Source organism: Callithrix jacchus, chromosome 2 (assembly GCF_049354715.1).
Source record: "Callithrix jacchus isolate 240 chromosome 2, calJac240_pri, whole genome shotgun sequence".
Lineage (NCBI taxonomy): Eukaryota > Metazoa > Chordata > Mammalia > Primates > Cebidae > Callithrix > Callithrix jacchus.
Window position 1 is genome coordinate 83,586,298 of NC_133503.1, and position 7,832 is coordinate 83,594,129.

The following is a 7,832-nucleotide window of genomic DNA, read 5'->3' on the forward strand; positions in this document are numbered from 1 at the left end:
TTCTAGGGAAGGGAAAATCTTTTTTCTCTACTCATCTCTAATTTTTCAGCTGAGGCCCTACAAATTACTGTCAAAAGGTAGATTAACTGGAGAAAAGCATACACATTTTATTTAGCAACTTTCACATGTGCATGGGAGACCTCACTAGACAAATGACAACACAATGAAGAAGTTAGGACTAAAAGCTTACAAAACTAGTTTGAATAATGTGTAGTAAATTATGAACATATGACATTACAAAGGGGTTTGTGATAGGAGAAAGTATAGAAAGGTAAGTTTAAACTAACCCAGTTTAACAAACTTTATTTGTACAGATTTTTCCTGGCTTCAGCTACTCATGTCTGGTGATAAGAATGTCTTCCTCTACGCAACTGTCTTGCATGCTCTGCTCATGTACCCCAAAACCTATAATCCAATAAAAAATTAAAAAAAAAAAAAAAAAAAAAAAAAAAGAATGTCTTCCTTCTGGTATCTGGAGAATACCTTTCACACGGGAGTTTATTGTTCGCTTTTAGAAAGACAAAAGGAAGCTCAGATTACCCTTCTTTCGTCTACTGCTTTTTAAGTGATTTTAACTTAAAATAATCCTATTCCAATGTGGCATATTTTAGGGCGGCATATTCTGTTACCCTATAGGATCAAGGTCAGAAAAACACCAAGCCAAGAGGGTGAGTGGGTGCAACAGAAACCCAACATATATGAAGAAAATTGGTACCAGGCAGGTCAGGAGGGGCACAGGTCAAGAGTGGCACAGGCAAGGTAACATGAACAGTTTAGCCCATAACCCCATGACATCTACCACTATTGTGACACTGTCTCTACCGCAACTCATATGATGGCCCAATAAGAGATTAGGTCTGGTTTATGCATTGATCAGCTAGATTTGTTTATGCAGTCTGAAATTGTCCAGTTGCCACACACCCAGCACAGTTCTTCAAAAATAAGGAGGGGAAATCTTCACAATGGATAGAGCTTTGAGCAATATACCTGTTCATTAACTTGGTGTAGAGTGGAAAATGTCTGAGGTAAATATATACCCAGATTTATAGGTAATGTCAAATGACTTGGTTAAGGGTGCCACAAGGAATAAGATTTGAAAATTAAAGACAAGGAGTATGGGAAAGAAGCATGCAGGAGGATAAAGAAGCATGCAGGAGGGTCCATGGGAGTGGGAGCTAAGTTTGTTGATACTTGTGTGTCATGTCAATTACCACCAGAGATGCAAAAGAAGTCTCTGTACTACAGATGACTCATCAAGTAGGCACCAGCTAGCCTCCGACTTTGGTCACTCCAGTATTTGCATAACAAAGCCTTGGCAGGGAATGGAGTATGCCCATGCCCAGTATCATGAGTCCCTCTGATTGATGCTGATCTAGCTGCTGCCACTGCTGAATATTCTGCATATTAACAGTGATGAAGAAACAAAGAATTAATATGTGCTATGTGTTCTAGGTATAGATTTTTCTTCTTAGCCCACCATGCCTCAGCCAGCAGCTCTCCTCAAGACCTTACAGAATGTATTAGTCAGTGTATTAATCAGTGTACATTAGTCCTTATATATATGTGAACATTAGTATACATATATGTTTACATATATATACCCCATTTTATATATTTATAAATATATATATCATGTAAGTTAATACTTAATAAACTCCTATATATATATATATATATAAAATGGGGTATTATGTAAGTTAATTATTAATAAACTTATATATATATAAAATAAACTTTTATATATAAGTTTATTCTATATATATTCTATATATGAATTTATATATAAAACTTAATAAACTCATATATATATAATAAACATATATATGGGGTAGCATGCAAGTTAATAAAGTCCTATAGATATAGATATAGATATAGATCTCATGACATTCCACAGTAGACAGCCTACAAGCATGAGGAGCAAGGAGAGCCAGTCTGAGACTCAAAACTGAAGCACTTCGGGTCTGATGTTTGAGGACAGGAAGCATCCAGCACGGGAGAAAGAGGTAGGATGGGAGGCTAGGCCAGCATCTCCTTTTCATGTTTTGTTGCCCGCTTTATATTCACTGGCAGCTGATTAGATGGTGCCCACCCACTTAAGAGTGGGTCTGCCTTTCCAGTCCACTGACTCAAATGTTAATCTCCTTTGGCAACACCCTCACAGACACACCCAGTATCAATACTTTGTATCATTCAATCCAATCAAGTTGACACTCGGTATTAACCATCCCACAGAATATCTGATTTAATAACATAGGATCCTTTTAAAAGTAACATGGACCTCCCAGATTATAAACAGTAAGAAAGGGATCTCATCTATCATGGACATCATTGTTCCCCCATGCCTTTCAGAATTCCAGGCCCTATGTAGGTACTGAATTGATATTTGTTAAAAAAAAAAAAAGGCAGTAATTTTAAAAACAAATATATTAAGGATATTTAGAATTTTATTTCATGTGCTTGCTTTGGCAATACATATACTAAAATTGAAACAATACAGAGAAGATTAGCATGGCCCCTGTGCAAGGATGACATGCAAATTCATAAAGCGTTCCATATTTTTAAAGGACACGAACAGATGGAAAAACATTCCATGCTCATGGTTAGGAAGAATCAATACTGTGAAAATGGCCATACTGCCCAATGTAATTTATAGATTCAATGCTATCTGCATCAAGCTACCTGTGACCCTCTTCACAGAACTGGAGAAAAACACCTTAAACTTCATATGGAATCAAAAGTGACCCTGCATAGCCCAGACAAATCTAAGCAAAAAGAACAAAGCTGGAGGCATCACACTACCTGACTTCAAACTACACTACAAGGCTACAGTAATCAAAACAGCATGGTACTGGTACCAAAACAGAGATATAGACCAATGGAACAGAAAAGAGGCCTCAGAGGCAATGCCACACATCTACAACCATCTGATCTTTGACAAACCCAACAAAAACAAGCAATGGGGAAAGTATTCCCCGTTTAATAAATGGTGTTTGGAAAACTGACTAGCCATGTACAGAAAGCAGGAACTGGACCCCTTCCTGACACCTTACCCTAAAATTAACTCCAGACAGATTAAAGACTTAAACATAAGACCTAACAGCATAAAAACTCTAGAAGAAAATCTAGTCAAAACCATTCAGGACATAGGCATACGCAAGGGCTTCATGACTAAAATAGCAAAAGCATTGGCAACAAAAGCCAAAATAGACAAATGGGATTTAATTAAACTCCAAAGCTTCTCTGCAGCAAAAGAAACAATCACTAGCATGAACCAGCAACCAACAGAATGGGAAAAAATTTCGCAATGGGAAAAAAAATCTAACAAAGGGCTAATATCCAGAATCTACAAAGAACTAAAACAGATTTACAAGAAAGAAACAAACAAACCCATTCAAAAGTGGGCAAAGAATATTAACAGACACTTTTCAAAAGAAGACATATATGAGGCTAACAAACATATGAAAAAATGCTCATCATCACTGGTCATTAGAGAAATGTAAATCAAAACTACATTGAGATACCATCTCACGCCAGTTAGAATGGCGATCATTAGAAAATCTGGAGAAAACAGATGCTGGAGAGGATGTGGAGAAATAGGAACACTTTTATACTTGGTGAGAGTGTAAATTAGTTCAATCATTGTGGAAGACAGTGTGGTGATTCCTCAAGGATCTAGAAATAGAAATTCCATTTGACCCAGCAATCCCATTACTGGGTATATATCCGAAGGATTGCACATCATTCTATTATAAAGACATGTACACACATATGTTCATAGTGGCACTGTTTACAGTAGCAAAAACCTGGAACCAACCCAAATGCCCACTGATGACAGACTAGACAAGGAAAATGTGGCACATATACACCATGGAATGTACAGTCATAAAAAAGAAAACGATGAGTTTGTATCCTTTGTAGGGACATGGATGAATCTGGAAACCATCATTCTCAGCAAACTGACACAAGAACAGAAAATCCAACACTGCATGTTCTCACTCACAGGTGGGTGTTGAACAATGAGGAGACATGGACACAGGGAGGGGAGCATCACATACTGGGGTCTGTTGGTGGGGAATAGGGGAGGGACAGGGAGGAGTAGGGAGGTTGGGGATGGATAACATGGGGAGAAATGCCAGATACAGGTGATGGGGGGATGGAGGCAGCAAACTACATTTCCATGTATGTACCTATACAACAATCCTGCATGATCTACACATGTACCCTAGAACCTAAAGTGCAATAAAATATGTATATATATATATAAACAAGAAATATTCATTAATAACATATAATATGGAAAAAAAAGAATTGCATTTCATGTCTTTCTCTATGAAAATTCCCTCTAGTGACAAACCCACCAAATCTATTAAATGCTATTTTACAAGAATAAAAAAGATGAGGCTGGCTGCAGTGGCTCATGCCTGTATTCCCAGCACTTTGGGAGGCCAAGGTGGATGGATCACGAGATCAGGAGTCTGAGATCAGCCTGGCCAACATAGTGAAACCCTGTCTCTACTAAAAATACAAAATATTAGCTGGATGTGGTGGTGCATGCCTATAGTCCCAGCTACTAGGGAGGGTGAGGCAGGAGAATCACTTGAACCCAGAAGTGGTGGTTGCAGTGAACTGAGATTGCGCCATGCTCTCCAGTCCAGGTGACAGTGCAAGACTCTGTCTCAAATATAAAATAAAATAAAAGAATTGTAGTGAATTTACTAAAATAATAATATACAAGTTATAGTAATAAGGTTTTAATACAAATGGAAAAAGAAAAATACGGTGTGAAATCATTTACTTCTTAAGAAAGAATAACAAAAATGGCCTTTAACTTCACCTTCTTGATTTTATTGTTCTCAGCCAGATAATTCACAGAAGTATGATCTGATTCTAAGTTTGAGCAAGAAGTCAAGCTTAAGTATGTCATAATGGTTCATATTGTGAGGTCTATTTGTTTTTAATTTTTAAAAAAATTGGCTGGGCACAGTGGTTCACGTCTGTAATCCCAGCACTTTGGGAGGCCAAGGTGGGTAAATCACTAAATTAGGAGTTTGAGACCAGCCTGGCCAACATGGTGAAACCCCATCTCTACTAAAAATACACAAAATTAACTGGGCCTGGTGGTGGGCACCTGTAATCCCAATTAATTAGGAGGCTGAGGCAGGAGAATCGCTTGAACCCAGGAGGCAGAGGTTGCAGTGAGCCACGATCGTACCACTGCACTCCAACCTGGATGACAGTGCAAAACTCTGTCTTAAAAACAAACAAAAGTCATCAAGGAAATTTTGGATAAAAATAGCTCACAGGAATTGTATTCCATTTGAGCAAAATGATGTAACCTGAAATCATTTTGCTACACATAGATACTCAAAAAATTCACAAGACACTGAATATTATAACCTATCAGAAAATAGTATAAAATATTAGAAAAAAAGTTCAGTTATGGCAATTTTTAAAGACAGTGCTTACCAGTGGCCCTCAAAGAAATTTATGAAAATCTGGTCATATAAATTTATTAGAGCAATATAATCTCCATTCTTTAAAATTCTATAATAAAACAAATTAGCTTTAGTGATATGGCCATAACAAGCATGTTTCGTGTACATCTGACAATCTTTAATGGCCATATTTTGTGTGTACCTCCACAGATCAGTATATTTGCATGTTGTGTCTCAATAGCTGGAAATGCAAACATACACAGACAGAAGGGCAACAGAAATTTTGACTTGTCAATTGGTAAATTGATTAATTGCAGTTTGCTATGGATATCTCCAAAAGCACAGCTTTATAAAATATACAAGTGAGTAAATTATAATACGTAAAAAATATACTGAGGGCATTGACAGTAATATGAGTACAGCTAGATATGGTTATAAAACTGTCAGCTGGTTAGTGCACTAATTTCTCTAAATCTATAAGTTGCTGCCTATCAGTCTTCTCTTCCTTCTTATCTAGCTTGGACCTCACAGACCATCGTTTCTTAGCTCCCTGTTCCTTGACTGCACCCATCTAACAAAACAGCAACCTGGATAAATCCTTCTGGCTATATTCTCTGTTCCTAAACCAAGTTTGCTGAATGTTGCTGGGAAAAAGATCGCATGATCAGGAAGATTGCTGATTACAATTTCATGGCCTTTAACATGAAATAAGGCCTCAAGGCTACCTGATTTCCTCCACCGTTTCAGCACGCAGCTCCCTTTCTCTCCTCATAGTTACTATTTTAAATAATCTGTATTTTCCTTAAGCATATATACCTACGCTTTCATCTTCACTCTGAGCAGGAAAATTTGTCTCCTACTTCACAGAGAAATTAGAAAACATGGTGAAAGTGGTGAGGGCAAGAGGAAAGGTGAGCAGGATAGTTGCTCAGCTTGCTTTGCCCACTCTGGAAAGTCAGATCTTCGTTTACAATCTCCTTTTATTTCTACGGATCTAATCAGTGGAAGAAATTCTCCCCAGCTATTTGCCAACAATAGGAGAATGGATTAGTGCTATCTAGCAATGTATTCTTTGGCCCAGCCATTATATTTTTGGAAATATTCCAAAAAATATTTTAAGAAATAAAGATCAAAATGTAAGTATAGCTGTTCTATTGGAATTTTTAATAGAAAAAAATTGAAAGCTTTCTACATGTTCATAAATATGGAATTGGCAATTAGGCAGAATAAGTTCTAGTGTTCTGTACTACTGTAGGATGGCAAGGATTAACAATATATCACACAGTTTCAGATAGCTAAAGGAGGATATGAAATATTCCCAACACAAAGAAATGATAAATGTTTGACATGATGGATATCCTAATTACCCTCATCTGATCACTATACACTATTTATCAAAACATCCCTATGTACCCCATAAATATGTACATTATATTTCAATTAAAAAATAGAATTTAAAATGGAATTTATTAAATATATTCCCTAATGGAATACTGTGAAGACATTAAGAGCTTGAAGTTGCTTTATATTATTAACATAGAAATGTATCTGTTCATGATATATTGTTTAAAGATAAAAACTATGCATATAACAATGTCTATATTATAATTCCATTTTATTAGTATATATATGTGTGTTTACAGTTTCATTTTTTAAAGTTTGAAAGACTAAACAATTTTCAAAAGCAGCTATCTTGGGGTATAACTGAAATTACAGGGGTACACTCAGATTCTAATTTATATATTCTGGTATTTAAAATTTCTAAAGAAGGCAGAATTATATTTCTAATGAAAAAAATATAAAAATGTTTTGAATTTTAAAAATTTAAGGATAAAACTATTCCAAAGTTATGGTGGCCTCCCTCAGTGACATTAGCTTACAAATTATGCTCTTTCTTTGTGAATTCACTGTCAGTTATTTACTCTTCCCAGTTAGCATCTAGACATGCTCTAACTTCTCAGGTTATCCCTCCACCATGCACTCTATCTAACAAGTGCCCTTCACCTCACTCTGCCTGCGCAGCCTGACATCTTGAATTACTTGTTTCTATGTCCCAACTGCTCTCTCATTTAACAGCCCTCACTGAGCAGCTTTGGTCTCCAACACTCTGCAGACTTCACTTTCAGGGAAGTCAGCAAAGACCCCTTTGTGAATGAATACAATAGACAAATTTCTGTTTTCTTATTTAACCTTCTTGTGGCATTTGCCACGGTTAACTGTTCCTTCCTTGAATTTCTCTTTCCCATTAAATTCCACATCATATTCTTTCAGTTTTTCTCTGCTAATTTCACTGCCCCGTATCATCAACCTTCAGGAATTCTTTTCATCTGCCTACTCTTTAGATGAATTTCATTTTCAACCTACCTGCTTTTATTTTTGAGAAAAGCAAAACAGGAG

The 7,832-nt window shown here is 36.5% G+C and overlaps 1 non-coding gene across 1 annotated transcript; it reads left to right on the top strand.

Annotated features, from left to right (window-relative positions):
- Positions 1-2,453: 2,453 nt before the first annotated feature.
- LOC118151809 (U6 spliceosomal RNA) lies at positions 2,454-2,560 on the top strand. The gene has a single exon (XR_004740216.1). It is a non-coding gene; the product is annotated as a U6 spliceosomal RNA (small nuclear RNA).
- Positions 2,561-7,832: the final 5,272 nt, after the last annotated feature.